Raw genomic sequence first — 25,244 nt, 5'->3', positions numbered from 1 at the left:
GTCACGTTCGGAATGACCCGAATATTACTGGCATATCCAAACCCTCGGCACACCACACCACAAAATTGCGGCGTACGCTGACGATCTAATTTTTTCCGTCTCCAATCCACACATTTTGCTTCCCAATATACTTGCGTCTCTACAGCGATACGGCAGCCTATCAAACTATAAAATCAATTGCGCCAAGTCAGCTGTATTGAATATATCTGTCCCGGATGGTGAGGCCAAGAGGCTCCGCTCCTCTTAATTTTGTCCCTCTCCTGGATAGACTGAAATCTGATTTGGGAAACTGGCATGCTTTAACACTGACCTGGTTCGGTAATGCATTCAAAATGACGGCCCTCCCGCGGATCTTATACATGTTCCAGACATTACCGATCTGGTTACCCCCAATTTTTTTCAGACAACTCAGGTGCTGCTCCGGGACTTTATTTGGGCGCGCAAACCGCCCAGAGCCCGTTTGCAATTGCTTGCCAGACCAAAGGACAAGGGGGGTCTGGGTCTCCCAGATCTCAGACAATACTACAGAGTGACTCTGCTAGCGAGAGTCGTTGATTGGCATTGTAATGGCCCACACAAGCAGTGGGTGGAGATGGAGATTGAGGATGGATCTATTCCCCTATTGACCTCCCCGTGGCTCCTGTCCTCCCTACCAAAAGACCTCAGAGGTCACCCCGTAGTAGGAGCTACATTGGCTGTTGTGCGGAGGTTGTTCCGCTGCACACACATTGCTCCCCTGCCATCACCAATGACTCCGGTTATAGGTTATCCAGACTTCCCACCGGGATTTACCAGCAAGAAACTGCGACAGTTGACAGTGGTGGGGAAACAGCGTCTGGGAGAGGTGTGGCCCTCGGGAGGGCTCCCGACCACGCAAACTGTCGCCGAGCTTTCTGACCCTCCGCTTGACTTGTTTAGTGCTTATCAACTTCGTCACTTTCTTCTGGCCATACAAAGGGCCCCCTACACTCCTAGAGACCTGACACCCTATGAATCCATCTGTCACAAAAGGGAACCTGTGCGACACACCCTCTCCCTCCTGTACAACCTATTGAGTAGTCAGGAGGAGGAGTCGACCCCCACCATTTATCCACAAATGGGACAGGGACTTAGGCATCACATTTACCCCACAACAGATAGGGATGATCCTGACCTTAGTACATAAAGCTTCCATCGCAAACCAATATCAAGAATCAGGATACAAGATAGTCTCACGCTGGTATAGAGTCCCATACCTTCTGAATAAAATGGATAGATCGATCCCGGATGTTTGTTGGAGGTGAAATTCAGATACGGGGACCATGGGACACCTTTTCTGGGCATGCCCGGCCTTGAGGAACTTTTGGGTTCCCAGCAGCGTGCCTTCTACACTTGACCGAACAGCCTGTTCGAAAATACAAAAAAACCCTCACGATGCAACTCCTGAATGCTGCCCGGGCCTGCATTCCCGCACTGTGGAGGCAGCCTCAGCCCCCATCCAAGGTGCTGTGGTATTCCAAAGTCAATCATATTCTCCGGATGGAAGAATTGACCGCCACCCTTCACAACACTGAAGAGGCATTTAGTGTTACATGGAGGCCCTGGAGGTATTTTACTGGTACTCGAGACTACGTTCGGGAGGTGAGCAGTGCCTCTGTCCCAGAAAATGACTGAACATCTAACGTTTACCTACGTAGGCCATGTCTGCCCTGGGTGGCATTCCCCCCCTCCCTTTTTGTCTTTATTTTTCTTTTTTTTCCCGCCGCCATCCCCCCAACTCCTCTCTCTCTGTCTTTGCACTCTCTTCTTCCCCCGTCCTCCCTTTTGACTATGCCTTGTCTCCTTACTAGCCTTCGGGACCCAGAAGAACCCCAGGGTTCTGGACATGACCGGCTCATATTTTACTCTGGTTCACGTAGGTCATGATAAGCTGGCTCGCTGTGGTCCCAGTTGTTCTCCATGATTACATTTGTCTGAACGGAGCTGCACTACTCCGTTACTCAGTAGTTCTGTACTACATGTCGGAGGTGGGGTTTCTCTCTTTTCTGCATGAAACCGTAGGACTCCCCTCTGAGAACCCAGAGTTATTTGGCTGCCTATGTTTTGTTACCATGTAATTGTGACCCTGGGTCATGCTGTATGGTTGACTGTTATATTTATGTTCTACTTAATAAAAGAATAATAAAATTAAAAAAAATAAGTCAATGCCAACAACTTAAAACTAAAGCCTATGGCATCGAGAAATCCCAGGCGGTCTCCCATCCAGGTTCTAACCAGGTCCCAACCCTGCTTAGCCTCTGAGATCAAATGCACGCTCAACCCTCTTGACAAACGCCAAGATGGTCACCTTGGGAAACAAACAAAAAAAACAAGTCAACAACATAAAAAGAAGCCTGCAGCATTTGGAAAACCCAGGCGATCTCCCATCCAGGTACAAACCAGGCCCAAATTAAAACAAAAAAGTGTGGCGCTTAGGTGGCAACAAACCACATGAACCAGTAAGGCACTAATTCAAGCAAATGAAATTACATACACTTCAAAAAAAAGAAATTATGTGTAAATTCCGTTGTATATTAAGAGATTTTACTCCCAGGTGGAAGAGTGCATGAACCTCATGCACACAAAAGGTTAAGGTAAATAAAATTAATTTAACATATACAGTCCATCAAGTGAACGTCTAACAGTCCTTGAAATGTGTAATATCAATCACAATTCCAAACTTGAGGTGACGTGAAAAAAGGTGAAATTCAACTTCTGATGTGTAGAATACCACCACCACCGTGATAAAGAAGGGGAGAGGAGGCTTACCAAATGACGTGGACTCAGAGGAAGGCTTACACCTCTCGAGTCATATGGGCCTGTAGGTTAGCAAACCAGATAATCATACATCTAGTATGTAATCTCCCGCAAGTCTTCAGGTCATGAAATCATCTGTAGCGATCCTCCTATAGTGCTCATCCCACGAAAATAGGGGGCTCAGGTATCAAAGACCATGGAAGTAGAAAACTAGCATAGCGTGATACCGTTTTAACATCCAATTCATTAAAAAATAATAATAAAATTACACTCACATTTGGTTCAATCGTAATAACATAGTCAGAAAGTAGCGATGTCTGTAAGGGGGTCCACCCAAACCAGGCCCAGGCCCAGGGTCCTCTACAAACCAGGCCCAACCCTGCTTAGCCTCTGAGACCAAACGAGATTGGGCGCTTTCAGGGTGTTGTGCCTGTAGGCAATTTCTTTGTGCACTCTCAACCCTCTTGACAAATGCCAAGATGTTCACCTTGGGAAACAAGGGAAAAAAAACAGGCCAAAGCCAACAACATAAAAAGAATCCTACGGCATCCGGTATTCCCAGGAGATCTCCCAATCAAGACACTAACCAGGCCAGATCCTTCTATGTCACCTGGTCTTCCCAGGCAGTCTCCCATCCAGGTACTAACCAGGCCTGACGCTGCTAAGCCTCTGAAATCAGACGAGATCGGGTGCTTTCAGGGTGATGTGGCCGTAAGCGTTCTCTTCAAGACACGCCCAACCCTCTTGACAAACGCCAAGATGGTCGCCTTGAGAAACAAGCGAAATAAACAGTTCAAACCCAACAACAGAAAAAGAAGCCTATGGCACCTGGTATTCCCAGGCGGTCTCCCATCCAGGTACTAACCAGGCCCGACACTGTTTAGCCTCTGAGATCAGATGAGATTGGGCGCTTTCAGGGTGATGGGGCCGTATGTGATCTCTTTGGGCACTCTCAACCCTCTTGTTAAACGCCAAGATGGTCACCTTGGTAAACAAGCGAAAATAAACAGGTAAACGCCAACAACATAAAAAGAAGCCTACAGCACCTGGTATTCACAGATGGTCTCCCATACAGGTATTAACCAGGCCGTACACTGCTAGGCCTCCGAGATCAGATGAGATTGTGCGCTTTCATTCAGGGTGATGTGGCCATAGGTGTTCTATTTAGACACTCTCAACCCTCTTGACAAATACCAAGATGGTTATCTTGGCAAACAAGTGAAAAAAAATAGGTCAACGCCAACAACATAGACCCTGGCGAGACCGCCAGGGTCTATGTTGTTGGCGTTGACCTATTTTTTTTATTGACCCATCTGACCCAGACCCTGCTTAGCCTCTGAGATCGGGCGCTTTCAGGGTGATGTGACCTCAGGCAAACGCTTTAGGACATACTCAAAACTCTTGACTGATGCTAAAATGGTCACCTTGGGAAACAAGCGAAAGAAAAACAGGTCAAAGCCAACAATATAAAAAGATTCCTACGGCACCTTTAATTAGGTACTATCCAGGCCGGACCCTGCTTAGCCTCTGAGATCAGATGAGAATGGGCGCATTCAGGGGGATGTGGCCGTAGGAGATTTCTTTGGGCTCTCTCAGCCCTCTTGACAAATGCCAAGATGATCACCTTGGGAAACAAGCGGAAAAAAAAAAAACATGTCAACGCCAACAACATAAAAAGAATCCTACGGCACCTGGTATTCCCAGTTGGTCTCCCATCCAGTTACTAATCAGGCCTGACAATGCTTAGCCTCTGAGATCAGACAAGATCAGGCACTTTCAAGGTGATGGGGCCATAGGCGATCTCTTCAGGCACTCTCAACCATCTTGACAAATGCCAACATGGTCATCTTGGGAAACAAGCGAAAAAAACCAAGTCATTGCCAACATTGGAGGCTAAGCAGGGTTGGGCAATCAGTTTCCTTGCCTGAAATAGGCATCTCAGAACTGCCATCTGGCTACTTCCCGGGTTTCCAACTCCTTCAACTAATCCCAGGAGACAATACCTCGCCTCCATCCTGGTGGAGGTTCCAAACACCCGATCAATGGTTCCTGTCACCTCTGTCCAGTAGCCGATCAACTTCGGGCATCTCCAAAACATGTGCATCATGTCTCCCCCCATGTTCCCGCACTGGGGGCAACTTGCGTCCGGCCGTTCAGCCAAACTGAAAAAGTTTACGAGGAGCATAATAGGTTCTATATAATAAGAACAGATGTGACATCCTCTGTGAGGTGAGCCACAATTCACCACAGGCAGGATTCCTGTGGCCAATTATAGCTCAGGGGGGTTAGTACACACCGCACACTATATAAGGCCGCCAGCGCGGCGGCCTTGTATAGTGTGTTGCGGTGGTCAGGGAAAGAGGACGATAGGCAGGGACAGTGTCTTTACTGCTTGGGAACCTAGCACTGTTACAGTGGGTGTTATGTGCCTCCTGCACAGTACACACCTGAAGCTACCCTTTATTACTGCTGTTCAATTTCTGCAATACATGCATCTGCAGTGCAGAAGTTAGAGTGGGTGTTGTGTGCCTCCTGCACGGTATACACCTTATTGCTGGTGTTCTGTTTCTGTAATACAGGAACCTAGCACTGTTACAGTGCTAGGGTGTACAGAGAAGCTGGTATATATAGAAGACTACAGCATACAGAAGAAAGGCTAGTGAATACAGAATACAGACTCGTGTATGTAGATAGGCTTGAGTATACAGAGATGCTAGAGTAAACAGTGAGGCTGGGGTACACAGAGAGGCTAGTTTAAAGAGAAGCTAGTATATACAAAGAGGGTTAGTGTATATAGAGAGGTTAGTGTATAGAGAGAGTCGAGTGTATACAGAAAGGACAGTGCATATAGAGAAGCTAGTGTATACAGAAGACAGGCTTGGGTAAACATCAAAGCTGACATTCTATACAGAAGACTGGGTAGTGTATACAGAGAGTCTAGTGGGTACAGAAGAAAGGCTGGTGTATTCTAGCTAGTTTTTACAGTCTAGTGTATACAGAAGACAGGCTGTGGTATACAGAGAGTTTAGTGTATTCAGAGAGTCTAGTGTATACAGTCGGCGATTGTATACATAAGACTGGCTAGTTTGCACAGTGTTTACAGAGATGCAAGGGTGTACAGAGAACCTGGTATATATAGAAGACTACAGCATACAGAAGAAAGGCTAGTGAATACAGAATACAGACTCGTGTATGTAGATAGGCTTGAGTATACAGAGATGCTAGAGTAAACAGTGAGGCTGGGGTACACAGAGAGGCTAGTTTAAAGAGAAGCTAGTATATACAAAGATGTTAGTGTATATAGAGAGTTTAGTGTATAGAGAGAGTCGAGTGTATACAGATAGGACAGAGCATATAGAGAGACTAGTGTATACAGAAGACAGGCTTGGGTATACATCCAAGCTATTAGTGTATACAGAAGACTGGGTAGTGTATACAGAGATTCTAGTGGGTACAGAAGACAGGCTGGTGTATTCTAGCTAGTTTTTACATTCTAGTGTATACAGAAGACAGGCTGTGGTATACAGAGGGTTTAGTGTATTACAGAGATGCAAGGGTGTACAGAGAAGCTAGTATATACAGAAGACTACAGAATACAGAAGAAAGGCTAGTGAATACAAAATAAAGGCTGGCTTCTACGGAGTGGCTAGTGTATGCAGAACACTATCTAGGGTATATAGAGAGGCTAGATTATACAGAGAGGCTAGTGTATAGAGTGAAGCTATTGTATATAGAAGCCTAGTTAGTGTATACAGAGAAGCTAGTGTGTACAATAAAGAGAGACAAGTTTTTACAGAAGACAGTTTGGGGTATACAGAGATGCTAGTTTATACAGAGAGACTAATGTATACAGAAGACAGGCTAGGGCATACAGAAGACAGAAGACGGGCTAGTGTATTCAGAACATAGGCTAGTGTATATCGAAGACAGGCTATTGTAAACATGCTGGTGTATATAGAGAGGCTATAGAGAGGCTAGTGAATTTAGAGGGTAGGCTAAGTGATAACAGAAGACAATCTGGGCTATACAGAGACATTTCATCATTTCATCTAGCGCACATCTCTAATGGAGTTTGTCTCATTGCCATGTTATGCCTTTTCATTCTTATGCTAAAAATAGATTGTACTCACTACACGATTTTAATCATCCACATCAAGCATGCAATAAAACTATCATACATATAAATAAACCATGTACTCTTTTGCTCTATTTTGAATATTTGTAATTCTCCACATCAACTGTCACATTGAGTATGTGACAGTCCTGACACACCATCCTGACTTATTTTTCTTTATTTCTTATTAGAAATAGAGAGTACTATCTCAAAATCCGGTTAAATCTATTCACTTCGATTTCTACCGCTAATTGTACCGTAATGCAAAATGTTCACAAAACCATCTATTTGCTACCAGAGATGCTGCACATACTAAGAGTAATGTAACTATCGCTCGCTAACGATGTAAACAGTTTTATTGCTTTTCTGACATTAACCGAGTATCTCTGACATTAACTGAGTATCTCTCTGCACTATGATCTTAATAATAATAATAATAGGATTGTGTAATGCAAAGATCAACTAGTCTAATATAAGCTTTCTCATTGGTACCGGCATATCCTTTAAATTTAGACTAACGCAACTATTCTCGGCCATTTTCAAGCTAAGCTTTCAATCTCTTACCTTTGAACAGCGATACTTCCTCCCTACAATATTAAGCCTAATGTCCTATTGGTCGTCTATATTATACAACTCTCTGAAAAGCCTATATGTAGAGAATAAAACTAGTCTTACATCTTAATAAAACAGTTTTATTGCTCAACCAGTATCAGCTGGTTAGTGTAGTTAGTGTACAAATAAACGTTTCCACTGTACTATCTCTAAATCATTGTAAACCTAACCATAGTTATAATGTCTACAGCTAATTTTACGTTAAAGCAAAATTCACACAAAACCATCTTTTTAAAACCTTTACACATTAAGAGTAATGCAACCATCGCTCGCTACCTCTATGCAATAGGATTCTCTTTCCAGTGGAAACGGAAAACAGTCAGTGTAAGCCGTCTTCGTGCGTAACAAAATTAATGGAACGATTTACACGTTAGAATTTGCAAGCTACGTCAATTTACTCTTAAATAATGTACCTTTGAAACTATCCCTTGACTTTGCAACTATCCCTAGATCCCTTTTGTGTAAACACTATATCTCGACCTATATATACTGCCTCAATATTTTCCTAATTTGTTTTGCTATACTTATTATTATTATTTTTATAGAGATTACTATCTCTAAATCATTGTAATAAGTTTTAATGTCTACAGCTAATTTTACGTTAAAGCAAAAGTCACACAAAACCATCTTTTTAAAACCTTTTACACACTGCACATTAAGAGTAAACCAACCATCTCTCGCTACCTCTATGCAATAGGATTCTCTTTCTGACTCTATTTTGTGTATTACTTCTTCTCTACATTAACTGTCACACTGATAACCATTTGTAACATATAACACTTGCAACACATTTTTTAACAGCAGCAAAATGTGAGAAAAGCATTGGGCCGGTTTACTTGATTGAGAAGTGGTTGCAGTAGCAAAGCATAGCAATACAGTTTGATTACATTAATAACACATAATGCAACTATTTTACATTCACCTCATGCATACATCCTAATGTAAGCTGTCTATCACTATTAATGTTCATGGTTACTGATACATTATGCCGATAACCAGTGGAAACGGAAAACAGTCAGTGTAAGCCGTCTTCGTGCGTAACAAAATTAATGGAACGATTTACACGTGGAATTTTCAAGCTAAGTCAATTTACTCTTAAATACCCTTTAGCTGCTTAGCTCACACTTTGCTGTATGTAGCCGCGTTTACATGTAAGTAACCAGTGGGGATTGACATTTCATGTAATGCAATTTGTCTCTTTGCCATGTCATACTTTGCCATTTATTATACTTTCTCATCCGATAGAAACCTAGTCGTTGCTGATATTTCATGATTACAGCAATCATCTCATCTAATTGCTATTCCGACATTCTGCCTTGGTATTACTTTGCAACGCTCTATTGAACAATGTAAAGGTAAGCTAGATATTTTGTGTATTTCCACTTAAACTCGACCTGTATATACTGTCTCAATATGATCCTTTCTAATTTTGCTAAATTCGATTATGGAGTTTGCTATGTCTAAATCCAGGTTACCTTCTCACCTTTATTACGTATACTGCTAATTTTAGAATAATACAAAACCATCTTATTGCTTTTTTACACGCTGCACATGTTAAGAGTAATACAATGCTACCGTGGTGAACAGTTTATTTGCTCTTCTCACATTTAGCTGGTATCTCTCTGCTATAGGAAACTGAATTTGTACCACAACGATCACTCAACTAATATCAGTCCACTCAGTGCTACCGGGATAACTTTTACATTTAGAGTAATTAAATGATTTCTCAGTCATTTTGAAGCTACTGCAAACTGCAATACTTAATCTCTGCAATATTAAGTAATATTTAGCTGCTTAGCTCACACTTTGCTGTACGTAGCCGTGTTAACTGTATTAATGGTAACCTGTAAGTAACCAATGGGGATTGACATTTCATCTCTAATTCACATTCACATTTCCAAAGCAGTTTGTCTCTTTGCCATGTCATAGTTTGCTCTGCTATAGGAAACTGAATTTGTACTACAACGATCACTCATCTAATATCAGTCCACTCAGTGCTACCGGGATAACTTTTACATTTAGAGTAATGAAATTATTTATTATAATGTCTCAATATTAATTTTAGAGTTATTTTGCTATATTTATTATTAGAATAAACAGATTACTATCTCTAAATCCTGGTAAACCAGCTCACACTTAACCATCTTATTTCTACCTTACACGCAGCACATATTAACATTTAGCCGGTATCTCTCTGCAATAGTAAACGAAATAGTAAACGAAATGTGTAGATCACTCATCTAATATCGTCTTTTCAGTGCTACCGGAACAACTTTTAAATTTAGAGTAATGCAACGATTTCTCAGTTTTATGAAGCTACGGCAACTAACGCTTTGGATCTCTTTCCTGATAAATTACGCTCTGCAATATTAAGCCATGTAAATTGTCCTATTGGTCTGCTAACAATGCTATGTATAATAATACAAATCTTTCAAAAGCAATATCGTCTCACTGCAATACTTACACTCTGCATAATAAATAGGAATAATGCGAATAATGCTAACAATAAAGTCGTCTAAAACTCGGCTATAAGTAGAGAATAAAACTATCTTACATCAAAATAAACCATGTACTGCCAAACCAATAACGGTCAATGACTTAACAAAATAAACTTAGCACTCTTTTGCTCTATTTTGTATATTTGTAGTTCTCCACATTAACTGTCACATTGATTTCACCACTGACAACACACCACTTTTTAACAGCACCAAAATATGAAAAAAACACTTTACATGTTTCAGAAGTAGTTGCATTAGCAAAAAATAAAGTCCTGTCTTCTTTACACGCTAGCTTTTCGTTATACATTAATCTCTCGGTGTACACCAGCCACTCTATATAGACTAGCCTCTCTGTCTTCTGTATACACGTGCCCGTAATCTATATACACTAGCCTGCCTTCTTTTTACAATAGTCTCGGTGTCCCAGCCTCTCTGCATACACTAGCCTCACTGAATTCCCCAGACTGTCTTCTGTATACACAAGCCTATCTGTAAAAAAAAAAAATAGCCGGTCTTCTGCATACTCCAGCCTCTCTGTGTAACACAGTCTCTCTCTGGATTCCCTAGCCTCCATCTCTGCATACCCAGGACCTTCCTCTGTATAATCTAGCCTATCTGTATACACAAATATACAAATTAGCCTCTCTGTAGCCGGTCTTCTGTATACACGAGCCTCACTGTCTACTCTTGGTTGTCTTTTGTATAGCATCTCTTTATACATTAGCTCTCTGTATAGCCAAGCCTCTCTGTATACACTAGTCCACCGGTATACACTAGCAAGTCTGCATACACTAGCCTCTCTTTGTAACCCAACTTCTCTCTCTGTATACCTTAGCCTCCATCTCTGCATACCCAGGACGTTCTTCTCTATAATCTAGCCTATGTGTATACACTAGCCGGTCTTCTGTAGACATTAGCCTCCCTGTATAAACTAGCTGGTCTACTGTATACACTAGTCCGTCTGTATACACTAGCAAGCTTGCATACACTAGCCTCTCTGTGTAACCCAGCCTCCATCTCTGCATACCCAGGACGTTCTTCTCTATAATCTAGCCTATTTGTATACACTAGCCTGTCTTTTGTACACATTAGCCTCTGTGTATAAACTAGCCGGTCCTCTGTATATACTAGTCCATCTGTATACACTAGCAAGTATGCGTACTCTAGCCTCTCTCTCTGTATACCTTAGCCTCCATCTCTGCATACCCAGGACCTTCTTCTGTATAATCTAGCCTATCTGTATACACTAGCCTGTCTTTTGTACACATTTGCCTCTCTGTATAAACTAACCGGTCTTCTGTATATACTAGTCCGCCTGTATACACTAGCAAGTATGCATACTCTAGCCTCTCTCTCTGTATACCCTAGCCTCCATCTCTGCATACCCAGGACGTTCTTCTGTATAATCTAGCCTTTCTGTATACACTAGCCTGTCTTTTGTACACATTAGCCTCTCTGTATAAACTAGCCGGTCCTCTGTATACACTAGTCCGTCTGTATACACTATCAAGTCTGTGTAATCAAGCCTCTCTCTCTGCATACCCTAGCCTCCATCTCTTGCATAAACCAGGACCTTCTTCTGTATAATCTAGCCTATCTGTATACACTAGCCTGTCTTTTGTACACATTAGCCTCTCTGTGTAAACTAGCCGGTCTACTGTATACACTAGTCCATCTGTATACACTAGCAAGTCTGCATACTCCTGCCTCTCTGTGTAACCCAGCCTCTCACTCTCTCTCTGTATACCCTAGCCTCCATCTCTGCATACCCAGGACGGTCTTCTGTATAATCTAGCCTATCTATATACACTAGCCGGTGTTTTGTACACTTTAGCCTCTCTGTATAAACTAGCCGGTCTTCTGCATACACAAGTCTCTCTGTATACCCTTGGATGTCTTTTGTATACACTAGCTGCTCTTTATACATTAGCTCTCTGTATACCCAAGCCTCTCTGTATACACTAGTCCGCCTGTATACACTAGAAAGTCTGCATACACCATCCTCTCTGTGTAACCCAGCCTCTCTCTCTGCATACCCAAGATGTTCTTCTCTATAATCTAGCCTATTTGTATACACTAGCCTGTCTTTTGCACACATTAGCCTCCCTATATAAACTAGCCGGTCTTCTGTATACACTAGCCCGTCTGTATACACTAGCAAGTATGCATACTCTAGCATCTCTCTCTGTATACCCTAGCCTCCATCTCTGCATACCCAGGACGTTCTTCTGTATAATCTAGCCTATCTGTATACACTAGTGTATACAGACAGACTAGTGTATACAGAGGACTGGCTAATGTGTACAAAAGACAGGCTACTGTATACACATAGGCTAGATTATACAGAAGAACGTCCTGGGTATGCAGAGCGCTCAGCTTCAAGGGATGGCCAATGTGAGTAATATGAGGGAAACTCCTCACCCCCGCCCCCACCTACCAGATCTGACTTTCATCCCCTTGCCCTCTCTGCCCCGGTCATCTGGTGGCAGTTTTATGCACTCCCTGGCCCCCACCCATTCATAATCCTTACCGACCTTTCCTTCCGCTGCTCACAGGAACACACTGGATGACTTGTCTAATTAACCAACTTGTACAAGACACCGCTATCCTCCTGTCTAACACCGGTCCCCCTTGGAGGCTTTACCCCTCACTGTTTGGGTGGCCCCTGCCTCTCCCTGGATGCTCCACATATACCACAACGACATTGTCAGAGGGGCACCACTTGACAAGACACGGGGCTGTCATGCCGGTGGCATCTCCCATTGGAGGAAGGGATGATGGCCCCAACCCCTTGGCAGCAAGTTCTTTCATGTACAGACCAGGGCGGCTCATCTTCCCTTCTGGAGTCTTGACCTTAGATGGGGGAGTTGCACTTTGGGGGGTTTGAGTGATACCTAGTGCGCTGTACTGGAAGGGCTTGACATTCCCGCATATGTGTCCCCTCCCCCTGGTTGCGCCCCTCGTCCCCCCCTTTGGCTCCCACCTACTCTTTGCCGACATTGCCTTCTGCAGCTTTCGGGGACCCTGGATGACTTATTTATTGAGCCTATTGGTACGAGACACTGCTTCCCTCCAGGGTGACTCTGGACCCCCCTGGAGGATTTACCCCTTACTGTTTGGGCAGTCCCAGCCTCCCTCTGGATGCTCTACACAGCCCCCGATGGCGATGCAGGAGAGACACTAATTGGCGGGCCCCAGGACTGCTGCTCGGGTAAAGTCTCCCGTTGGATGGAGGGATGGTGGCCCCAGCCCCTTGCCTGACGGATTTTCTATGCACCGACCAGGGCTGCTCCTCTTTCATCTTGATGTGGTGACCATGGAGGGGAGGAGTTGAAATTTATGGGGTCTGGGTGTTTGCTGGTGGGAGTGCGCTAAAGGACTTGACATTTCCGCATGTTTGTCCCCTCTCCCCTGTTTCCCCCCTCCCTTCCCCCCTTCCCACCCTTCCCTTCCCTCCTTTCCCTCCCCCTTTCCCCCCTTCCACTCCCCCTTTCCCTGCCCCTTTTCCCCCTGGGGCGTGGACGGGGGAGAGGGGGTAAGGAGAGGACAATCTGCCAAAGGGAGAAATGCATTTGTTCGGGGACTGCATGTACTTTAGGGGTATGGGACGGGGGGTGGTGGATCCCATTCTGTGATGCCTTTTCTGTTGTGACAGGCTCCCTCGTGCATGCCTACGTTTAGGGCGAGCCGAGGAGACCCCTCAGTGCTGACAGTTATATGCTCTACCTCTGTTTTGGTTATACTATTGTTTTTTGGTTCTATGATGTTACTGATTGTCTTTTACTTGCATACCGGTATCAGACGTGACATTTACCACTGCCGGGACTGGGGGGACTAGGATTCGGGGGCTCCCTCTCCGACCTGTCTACCCACCAACCCAAGTAGGACAGCGCTTTAAACCCAGTGTACATCTGGTAAGCGCTATAGCATAATTGTGCTGTTTTAGTATACCCTTCCTGTACTGTTGAGTGCGGACAACCCTTAATTTCCCTCTCCCCCTGGGGTTGAGGTGCCCGGCCTCTTTTTCCCTTTACCTTTCCTTCCATTTGCCCTTCCTTTCTCCCCCTTAGTTCCCGCCATGCATTACCTACCCAAAACCTACCTTGGTTCAACTTTCTTTGCTTTTCTCTGACGTCCCCCTCCCCGAGGAGCGATGGCAGACTCAGTCAAGGTCACCTCTCTAAACGTTAAGGGACTGAACTCCCCTGAAAAACGGTGGATCCTCCTGTGAGAACTGAAGACTTCCTGTACTGATGTGGCCTTTATACAAGAAACATATTTTAAAAATACTACCCTCCCCTTTCTATGGTCGAGATCCTTCCCTAAGGTCTACCACTCTACTAACCCCTCCTCTAAGACCAAGGGAGTCTCCATTCTGATCTCTAGCAGGCTCCCCTGGGTTCTCCAGGATTCTCTGGTGGACCCTGGGGGCCGATATCTTTTTCTTAGGGGCCACATTGGAGAGCGCCTTTTTACATTTGCCACTGTGTACGCTCCCAATGATCACCAAGACACGTTCCTCAGAACTACCCTGCACAGATTATGTGACTTTCGGGAGGGCCAGTTGATATTAGGTGGGGACGTTAATGTCCCCTTTCGCCATCGGTTGACACTTCTGCCTCTTGCTCCTCGCTCCTCATTTCCTCTAGAAAGCGGATTACTAAGTGTTTACTGAATGACCAATTAGTTGATGTCAGGCGTCTGCAACACTCTGGGGAAAGGGACTACTCTTTTTGCTCTTCCCCTCACAAATCATACTTGAGGATAGACTTCTTCTTGATTCCACATGACCAACTGCACTTGGTGAGCTCTTCCTCCATCGGCCATATTACTTGGTCCGACCACGCTCCCGTAACCCTTACCTACACCCTCTCTAGGAACCCCTCACCTAGGTCTCTATTCTGGCGCCTTAATGAGAGCCTCCTCCAGATACCAGAAGTTTTAGCAGATGTAACCAGGGAATTGGACCTTTATTTCCAAGAAAACTAAACGCAGGACTGTGACCCGGGGATAATTTGGGAGGCTCACAAGTCAGTACTCCGCAGGGTACTTATCAGGCACGGGGCGCGCATCAAACAAACACGGAAGGAACAGCTTGCTAATCTGTTTCATGAACTTGCCTCTGTGGAAGCGAAACATAAACATTCCCCCTCACGGACCTTAGAGATCGAATTGGGGACACTCCGTACCCATATTGCTGACCTACTCCATTATAAAGCGAAAGCGGCACTCCAGTTTTGTCGTAAACTGATGTAGGAGTCAGGGGACAAATGCGGAAAAATCTTAGCCAGGTCGGTAAAGGAGTTGAAATCTGGCTCTTACATACCACAGTTGATAGATGAGAATGGCCAGAGGGCCTCTACCCCAACCCAAATAGCCGAAGTCTTTGAAAAATGTTACTCTGATCTCTACAACCTGCCCGATTCAGGGTCTGGACAGGACAATATAGACAGATATGTAACCGGTTCTGGTCTACCAACCCTCTCATCGGAATCACAGGAGTACTTGGAGGACCCGATCACACTGGAAGAAGTCAAGACAGCCGTGGGACCTCCGAAGGTGGGTAAGGCTCCGGGCCCTGACGGATATACCGCACAATACTTTAAGACCTTCCTCCCTATTCTCGGCCCGCGCTTGGTGAATTTATTTAATACTCTGAGCTCAAATGGGGATTTTCCTGAGGATACCCTTGGAGCCCACATCTCGTTGATACCTAAGGAGGGCAAAGACCCGGGCCTATGTGGGAGCTACAGAACCATTTTCCTCCTAAATTCGGTCCTAAAACTATTCTCTAAAATCCTCGCCACGTGATTGGCACATCACTTGCAGTCCCTTATACATATTGACCAGTTAGGTTTTATTTCCACCAGGGAAGATAGGGACAACACCATTAAGGTGCTTACCCTGATCCATAAAGCAAAGTCATCTGGGACCCCATGTCTTTTCATGAGTACTGATGCCGAGAAGGCTTTTGATCGGGTCAAATGGACATTAATGTTCTCGGTCCTTCGCCATATAGGTCTGAGTGAACGGATGCTGGCATGGATAAGTAAGATATACTCACGCCCTTTAGCTCAAGTCAAAGCGAATGGGGTTCTCTCATCTCCCCTTGACATCGGGAATGGGACCAGACAGGGTTGCCCCCTGTCGCCCCTATTATTCGCACTGTCATTGGAACCCTTTCTCTCCACAATTCGACAAAACTCAGACATAACGGGACTCCAAATGGGTACTATTGAGTGCAAGATATCTGCCATGCTGTTCTCGCTGACGAATCCCAGAGTTTCCTTGCCAAATCTCCTTCGGGAATTCCAGATCTACGGGATACTTCTTGAAATCAAAGGCCATGGGGGTTGCAGTCCCCCCGCAAACGTTAATAGACTTGCAGTCCAATTTTCGATTTAAATGGACCCATACAGCCCTTAAGTACTTAGGTACTTACATTCCACCGGACATCGCGCGTACGTTTATGTTGAACTTCCCCCCACCCCTTGTCACTAAGATCCGCAGTTTGCTTCACGGGTGGCATTCTGACCTCCATTCCTGGTTCAGGAGATGCAATCTCATTAAAATGAACATACTCCCTAAATTTACTTATCTTTTCCAAGCTCTCCCGATCCAGATTCCAGTCCCGTTTTTTAAGCAAGCTCAATCCTTGCTCACTCAATTTAACTGGGCCCACAAAAATCCCAGACTTAAGCGGTCACAGCTGACATTGTCTAAACAACAGGGAGGGTTGGTTCTCCCTGACGTGCGACGCTACTACCTGGCCTCCCATCTGGGGCGTGTATTGGACTGGAATCAAAACAATCTTTCTAAGCTCACTCCCGAATTCCGCTAAGAAGCGCAATGTGGGGGGGGGGGTGTGGCCTGGACAGCAATGGAGTAGGACGCTTGTGACCTGAGCTCCGCTCCTACCGCGATCTCCTGTAGTGATCCTGGGTGCCCACTGACTATTTTACCTACGATCTTACCGGTGTAATACCCGCTACTTTCTCGTGCATACATTGGGACGATGTCTCAGACGAAGAAGCAGTCTGCAGCGGCGGCATCTCTTAAAAAGTTCCGGCGGGACCATGAGGGCCAACATGGCAGACAGTCCACTCCGGCTGCAGAACCTGCTACCTCAGACACGGCGAAGGTGCTTGAGCCGATTTCTACAGTACCTGCCAGACCACACTGACAACTAAGCTTGAGGAGGTTAAGGTGGATGTCTCACTTATCCGACAGGACATGGCTAAACTGCGTGACAGAGTGAAGGAAACTGAAACCCGGATCAGTCAGGCCGAAGATGTCCTGTTCCCTCTGCAGCATGCCCAGGAGGATGTGCAAAAGCAGCTCCAGCAGCTGGCCCAGAAACAGGACGACCTTGAGAATAGGGCCCACAGATCTAACCTCCGCTTTATCGGCCTGCCGGAGGGCTCCGAGGGGGCTGACCCGGCGACATTTTTGGAATCTCTCCTGATTAAGGCCTACGGTAGGGAGGCGTTTTCTACCTCATTTATTATTGAAAGGGCACACAGAATGCCTGCCCGCCCGCCGCCGGAGGGGGCACCTCCTCGCACGTGCATTGCTAAGCTGCTAAATTACCGGGATAGGGATGCCATCCTTCGCCTTACTCGTGAAAAAGGCAACATCCCGTTTCAGAACGGACATATCTCAGTGTTTCCCGACTTCTCCGCAGAAGTTCAAAAACGTTGTTCCCGATTTGTGGAAGTCAAGAGGCGCCTCAGGGCACATCACCTCAAGTACGCCATGTTGTACCCGGCCAGACTCCGCGTAGTGGGGGAAGATAGGGCCTACTTTTTTGAAGATCCTGAGATGGCAGTTTCCTGGTTGGACCAGAGAGACGCGGCTCGAAATCGGCCACCTCGAGACTAAAATCGTTGGAAGATTTGTGAGTACTCTATTTGCTCCCCCCTTTCTATTTGCCCGTGTGCAAGCAGATCGCTGTTGGACTGCCTATGCGTGGTTCATTATCCTCAGTCCCTGAATTGATGCTTCTGTTCCCCCTCTCTAACATGGATGGCCGTTGCTCTTGTTGACTGAACATGTACTGCTGCCTATGGCCACGCTCTGCGGACATCCCCCTGGTTCGTTACACAATACCCCTTCCCCCTCCCTCTTAGTTTGGGGGACCCACTTGGCGGGCTCTATTGGGCCCTTTCCCTGGGGGGGTGGGGGGGGACGCGGGTCATCTGGGCTTGCTGCATGGGACTGCAGAACTTTGACTTTCTCCTGATACATGCCCTTTACTGGACTGTTATGTCCCGCTGCTGAACTGGGCACTGCACCAATGGGAGTGGGGTGGGAAATGGACGCATGGTCCGGCTCCGGCCTACAAGCCGGGTTATGACGGGAGAAGACTTGGTCTTGTCACTGGGTCCAGTGGCTTATTGTTATTGACATTGCCTAGTGTTCAATGGTTTGTTTTGGGAAGAGAGCTCCAGCCAAGTTGGGGTGGCTGAGAGCAGGGAGGGTGGGGATGGGTTGTAGTTATTATGTTATAGTATGTTATGTTTTATGCTTAGTTTATAGCACAAGCTTTATTTGGTTATGGAACAGACAAATGTCTCTTTTTCATGTATACTCTGATGAATATGGGAATGGATACTGCTTTGAGGGGTGGTTTGGATACTATTTTCCTCCTTGTGATATTGGCTGAGACCACGCCATGGGTACCCTGAAGTTGCTGACGTGGAATTAAGAGGGCGGCAGTGTTTGGGTGTCTCAAAACTTATAGAGCGGATATCACAGTCCTGGTGGAGACGCATATAACTGGGAGATTGCAAATAGCTTTGCGTCGCCCGTGGATTGGATGGGCCCACCCATACGTCCTATTCTCGCGGGGTGTCTGTATTGATATCTAAAACGGCACAGTTTTCCTTGGTTTCTTTGCAGACAGACCTGCAGGGCAGATATATATTTATACACTGCTTATTGCACGGAGAACAGTACATTATTCTCGCCTATTATGTACCCCCGCCTTATGATCATAGACTAATTACAGAGGGATTATCTTTTATGGCTCAACACCCTAATGTCCCAGCAATTTGGCTGGGTGATTTTAATATGGTTTTGAATCCGGGGGTGGATAGAATGAGCTCTACTCGAGGGGATCATTTACCGGGAGATACTGGCCTAGGTCGCACGTTTCAGGAATTCTCTCTTACAGATCTGTGGCAATTTAAATATCAGGCTAAACGTGTTTACTCCTGTTTCTCTGCAACTCACTCCACCATGTCACGTATAGATTATATTGCTGTGTCCGCCCAGTTGTTACCCAGGCTAGTAGACACGGGCTATTATGCTAGATCATTGTCAGACCACGCTCCTTGCTGGGCAACTTTTTCCTTGACCCGACCTACTGGACCGAAACCATGGCGGCTTCACCCCTTCTGGTTAACCGCCTTGAGTGACAGCGAAGACTTAGGGGACGAATGGGGTTTTTTCTTTACTACTAATCAGGGGACGGCTCCGGTTGACTGTACCTGGGAGGCTTTTAAACTGCATGTACGCTCCCCTTTAACACACCGGATTAACCGGTTGAAGCGTACCTCCAAGACTTTGCTATCTAATGCCCTACGGGAGCTAGCCTCGGTGACCACTGACTTCACTACTGACCCCACACCTGCTAAGGCCCAGGTATTACGACACCACACAAGGCTAGTAGATCACCTGCACATTGAACAGGCTAAGCAAAAGTTGTTTTTTGTTAAGCAACGGGTGTTTGAACAAGGAGAGAGGGCGGAAAAGTTGCTGGCCTACTTGGCGCATCGGGACTCCAAGCCCCCGGTGGTGGTTTCGTTGACTGACAATGGGGGTGAGGAGGTGACTGATCCGCCAACAGTGGCCACCATGTTTCGTGCTTACTATGCTGCCCTTTATGAGTCGCAGGTACATAGGCCGAGGACTGAGACTGGGGCATACCTCCGAGATATCTCTCTTCCCCACCTGTCTGAGGCTCAGGTTGAGTCTCTTGAGGCCCCGATATCGGCAGATGAGATTAGGCTAGCGGTGGCATCCCTTGCAACGGCTAAGGCCCCTGGACTGGATGGTATTCCCCTGGATTTCTATGCCCACTACTCTGAGACACTAGTGCCAGAATTGTTGAGATTATATACACACATATTTGACTCCGGGTCCCTACCTGATACTCTACGGCAGGCAGTTATTATAGTGATACCCAAGCCAGGAAAGGATCCCCACTGCCCGGATTCCTATCGCCCCATCTCGCTGCTCCAAGCAGATATTAAAATTTTGGCTAAAGTACTTGCCACCGTCTGAGTGGAGTCATCCTATCACTTGTTCACCCGGATTATGCCCGGGAAAAACACGGCCATTAATATCTGCCGGTTATATATGAATATCCAGGCTGAGCATGACAAAGTAGGCTCGAGGGTGGTCGTGTCACTGGATGCCGCTAAGGCGTTTGATTCCATTGAGTGGAATTATCTTTGGGAATGCTTGGGTAAATTTGGGTTTGGCCCCAATTTTGCTAAATGGATTACTCTCCTATACTATCGCCCAATGGCTAGAGTAGCGGTTAACAGATGGGTGTCGGACCCCTTTCAGCTGGGCCGTGGCACACGTCAGGGTTGTCTCCTATGTTATATGCTTTGGCGGCATAACCGTTGGCTGCTGCACTTCGGGCACACCCGGCTGTAGTAGGCCTCCGACGCGGTTCTCTGGTGGAATCGGTAAGTATGTATGCGGATGATACTTTACTGTATTTAGAGGACTCGAGTCGGTCGTTGGAGGCTGCCCTGGGGGTCATAGAGGAGTTTGGTGGTCATTCCGGTCTGCATATTAATTGGACCAAGTCGCAGGTTCTACCCATTGACTTGTTCTCCCCGGACCGGGATGCAGCTTCTCTCCCGCTCTCCAGGGTATCCTCCATTCAGTATTTGGGAGTGCAGGTTACGAGGGAACCTGGGGAGTATATTCACCTTAATCTTAAACCACTGCTTCTGTATGTGCGGGAGAAGACTAAGGCATGGTCCCGTCTCCCTATTGGGGTTATGGGACGGATTAATATTACTAAAATGATCCTCCTGCCGAAACTCCTTTATGTACTTTGGCATTCCCCTGTCATGGTCCCCGTGGCGTTCTTTAAAACATTTGACGGTGTCTTAAACACCTTTATCTGGGGCCCATCTAGACATAAGTTGGCATGGAACACACTTAAAAACCCGACCTCTATGGGGGGACTGGCTCTCCCTGATTTCCACACATACTACATAGCAGCCCAGATTTCCCATTTTTATCACCTCCATAGAGCGGATAGTCACAGATATCAGGCCTTGGTGGGCGGGAGGGCTGAATCCCTTGTTGATACTCCCCTTCAGATAATTTTTCGGGGTGGTGGGGTTAGGGATGCCCGGTCCCGGATCCTGCCACACCACCGGAGTATTTGGAAACTAGCCCTTAGATTACTGACTATTACCACTCACATACAACGCTATGGCGCAACCCCCTGCTTCGTGAGATGCCTGGCTTACCAGATGTAGACTTGTGGGCTTCTAGAGGGATACTTTTTCTGTATCAGGTGGTGACTCCTATGGGCGTAAGGGATTTTCCCTCCCTACAAGTGGAATTTAAAATACCCCCTCATATGCACTTTCGCTACTTGTAATTGCGACACGCGCTTCGTGCGCAATTTGCTCAGGACTTCCCGAATGTACAGTCGCTGGCTTTGACAGATGTAATTATGGGAGACGAACCGGCTAAATTGATCTCGACTCTATACGGCCTACTCCGGGCCCGCTTGGTGGCGCAAACCACTGAACGGGCCAGGTTGAGATGGGAAGAGGACATAGGTCCCTTTGATGGGGAGGAATGGGAGGATGCCCTTGAGAACGTTCAACAGGCTTCGCTTAGCCTACCTGACCGACTAACGCAGTACTATGTGATACACAGGTCCTATCTCACCCCTATCCGGATAGCTAAGTATCATCCTGACTATAACCCGAAGTGTCCCCGTTGCTCTTGTATGACTGGTACTTTCTACCATCTTCTCTGGCAATGCCCATTGGTCCAGGAGTATTGGGGGCAGATTGTCAGGTTTCTACATGACCACATGGGTTCACCCCTTCAACTTGACCCTAAGAGTTGCCTACTTAGTATATTTCCTGATACCTCTGTTGATCAATACTTGGCTACATTTTTGCACTCTACGCTGTTTACCGCACGAAAGCTTGTGGCTAAATACTGGATGCGTCCAACCATGCCTACTATGCAGGAATGGGTAATGGGCATTAATAGTAAGCTACCCTTGATTAAACTGGTGTATAGAAATCGTGGGTGTCCAGCCAAATACCACAAAATATGGGATAGGTGGGTGGAAAATCTGCATACGTGTGTGGAGTGAGCTATATTGGAGTCTATACTATCATTGTCAGGAATTTTCCTTAATGTAAGATGTATTACTGTCCATCACCTATGAAGAGGCTAATGTTTGTACCTACTGTAATATCTTGTTATAACTGAGTTGTTCAATAAACTTGTGCTGTTAAAAAAAAAGAAGCGCCATGTGGTGCTATAAGTATTTACCCACAGAATTTATGTCACATCCCACTATAGGGGCTTAGTTGAAAGTCAGTCACCTGATCGCTACCCAAAACACACTCACGTCTTTGACTTCCCCCCTATTCCCTATATGTGACCATCCAACCTTTGAACTGGGGACCCACTTAGAAATTCCAACCTAGACAATGCATCTAAATTCGTCATTGATGGAAAATGGCCTTCTTTCTCAACCCTAACAGATCCGACAGGGCTTTTACAACTGCCTTTTTGGAGAGCGGCGCAAAGACATCATTTTCTCCATTCCATCCCCAATCCTCAAACGTTTGCCCGCCCTCAGACGGAGTTTGAGACTCTATGCAGGAGCGAAGGCCCTTTGGCCCACATTCTCTCTCAAACAGATTACCCACACTTAACCTGTCTGTCCAACTGGGAAAAGGACCTTAATTGCTCATTTTCCCCAGCACAGAGACAACGCATTATCACTTTGGCTCTCAAAATGTCGCTGTGCACGAAGATACAGGAGACGAATTTTAAACTTCTCACCAGGTGGTATTTGACACCATCAAAGCTGCAGAAATGTTTCCCCTCTTCCTCGAACATATGCTGGAGGTGTGGAGAAGAAGAGGGCACGTTGCTGCACATTTTTTGGTCCTGCCCCAGCTTGGTGGACTTCTGGACAGAGATCTGATGCATAACACAAAAATTCACAGACTTCTCCATCCAGGAAGAGGCTGCATTCTTTCTCTTGCACCATTCACAGATTCCCATTAAGAAGTACAAAAAAATCAATTTTACGGCATGTGATAAATGCGGCGAAATCCTGCATCCCTCTCTATTGGAAAAAATGTTCCCCCCTTTCATTACTCACTGGCTTAGGAAAATAGAGGACATTAAAAAAAATGGAGGACTTGATCCTCACATCACAAGGTAAACAAGAATTTTTTAAACAAACCTGGGACATCTGGAATACCTTTATATTCTCGCTGGAAGGATGTCGCCTGCTATCGCCTTAGTGCTCTGAGCTTTCCTTGACTGGCCCCTTGGACAGTGGCTGCCATCGTGTCTCGTCCCCTCTTCTCCTTTTCTGATCTTTCAACCGTTCTCTTTTCTGCCTTACTCCCCTATCTCTCACCCCCTCCACCCCCTCTCTCTTTTGGAAAGAGTGGAAAATTGGGAATGACGGCCCCACCCCCCTCCTCTGGATGGATTATGCCGGAGGGACCTGGGGTTTGTGTGACCCTGCATCTTGGTACAGTACTTTATCCGTGCCTCGAATCATTGTGATTGATGGAAGGCAGACTCACAGTTGCAAATATACCTGTATCAGGTATTGTTCAGCTGCTTTTTGCTCTGTATTTCTCTGTTGCATTATGTACTCGGGGGACCGTCTTCCCCTATTTGGAGAAAAAATTATATTTGAAAAAAAAAGAAGCCTACGACACCTTGTATTCCCAGGCGGTCTCCCATCCAGGCATTAACCAGGCCCGACCCTGCTTAGCCTCCAAGATCAGATGAGATGGAACAGATTCAGGGTGATGTGGCCGTAGCCAATATCTTCAGGCACTCTCAACTCTCTTGACAAACACCAAGATGGTCAGCTTGGAAACAAGCGGAAAAAAATAGGTCAACGGCAACAACATAAAAAGAAGCCTACGGCATCTGGAAATCCCAGGCGGTCTCCCATCCAGGTACTAAACTGGTCCCAACCCAGCTTAGCCTCTGAGATCAGATGAGATTGGGCTCTTGCAGGGTGGTGTGGCCGTAGGAGATTTCTTCAGGCACTGGGAAACAAAAAAAAAAATCAAGTCAACGCCAACAACATGAGAAGAAGTCTACAGCACCTAGTATTCCCAACTGGTCTCCCATCCAGGTATTAACAAGGCCCGACCCTGTTTAGTCTCTGAGATCAGACGAGATCTGGTGCTTTCAGGGTTATGTGGCCATAGGCGAGCTCTTCAGGCACTCTCAACCCTCTTGACAAACACCAAGATGGTCACCTTGGTAAACAAACAAAAAAAAAAAAACAAGTCAACGCCAACAACATAAAAAGAAGCCTTCAGCACCTAGTATTCCCAGGTGGTCTCCAATCCAGGTACTAGCAAGGCCCGACCCTGTTTAGCCTCTGAGATCAGAGGAGATCGGGCGCTTTCAGGCTTATGTGCCCATAGGCAATCTCTTTGGGCACTCTCAACCCTCTTGACAAATGCCAAGATAGTCACCTTGGGAAACAAGCGGAAAAAAAACAGGTCAATGTCAACAACATAAAAAGAAGACTACGGCACCTGGTATTCCAAAGCCATCTCCCATCCAGGGACTAACTAGGCCCAACCCTTTTTATCCTCAGAGATGAGAAGAGATAGGGCTCTTTCAGGGTGATGCTGCTGTAAGCTAACTCTTTGGGCACTCTCAACCCTCTTGACAAATGCCAAGATGGTCACCTTGGGAAACAAGCGAAAAAAAAACAAAACGAATCAACGCCAACAACATAAAAAGAAGCCTACAATAACTGGTATTCCCAGGTGGTCTCCCATCCAGGTACTAACCAGGCCTGACTCTTCTTAGCCTCCAAGATCAGACGAGATTGGGTGCTTTCAGAGTGCTCGGACTCTTTCCCCATCACTAATGGGACGAGACAGGGGTGCCCTCTGTCTCCCCTAATTTTTATTCTGACACTGGAACCACTTATGTGTCACGTTCGGAATGACCCGAATATTACT

General features: G+C 46.0%; 4 pseudogenes; all 4 read right to left on the bottom strand.

The window, feature by feature from the left end:
- Positions 1-3,591: 3,591 nt before the first annotated feature.
- On the bottom strand, positions 3,592-3,710 carry LOC143931304 (5S ribosomal RNA; annotated as a pseudogene).
- Positions 3,711-4,454: 744 nt separating this feature from the next.
- Positions 4,455-4,573, bottom strand: LOC143932114 (5S ribosomal RNA; annotated as a pseudogene).
- Positions 4,574-24,174: 19,601 nt separating this feature from the next.
- On the bottom strand, positions 24,175-24,294 carry LOC143932066 (5S ribosomal RNA; annotated as a pseudogene).
- A 62-nt stretch (positions 24,295-24,356) lies between these two features.
- Positions 24,357-24,475, bottom strand: LOC143931853 (5S ribosomal RNA; annotated as a pseudogene).
- Positions 24,476-25,244: the final 769 nt, after the last annotated feature.

Source organism: Lithobates pipiens, unplaced genomic scaffold (assembly GCF_037356315.1).
Source record: "Lithobates pipiens isolate NorthernLeopardFrog02 unplaced genomic scaffold, aLitPip1_a1.2 Scaffold_25, whole genome shotgun sequence".
NCBI classification, from domain to species: Eukaryota; Metazoa; Chordata; class Amphibia; order Anura; family Ranidae; genus Lithobates; species Lithobates pipiens.
This window is presented reverse-complemented; position numbering and strand designations above follow the sequence as displayed.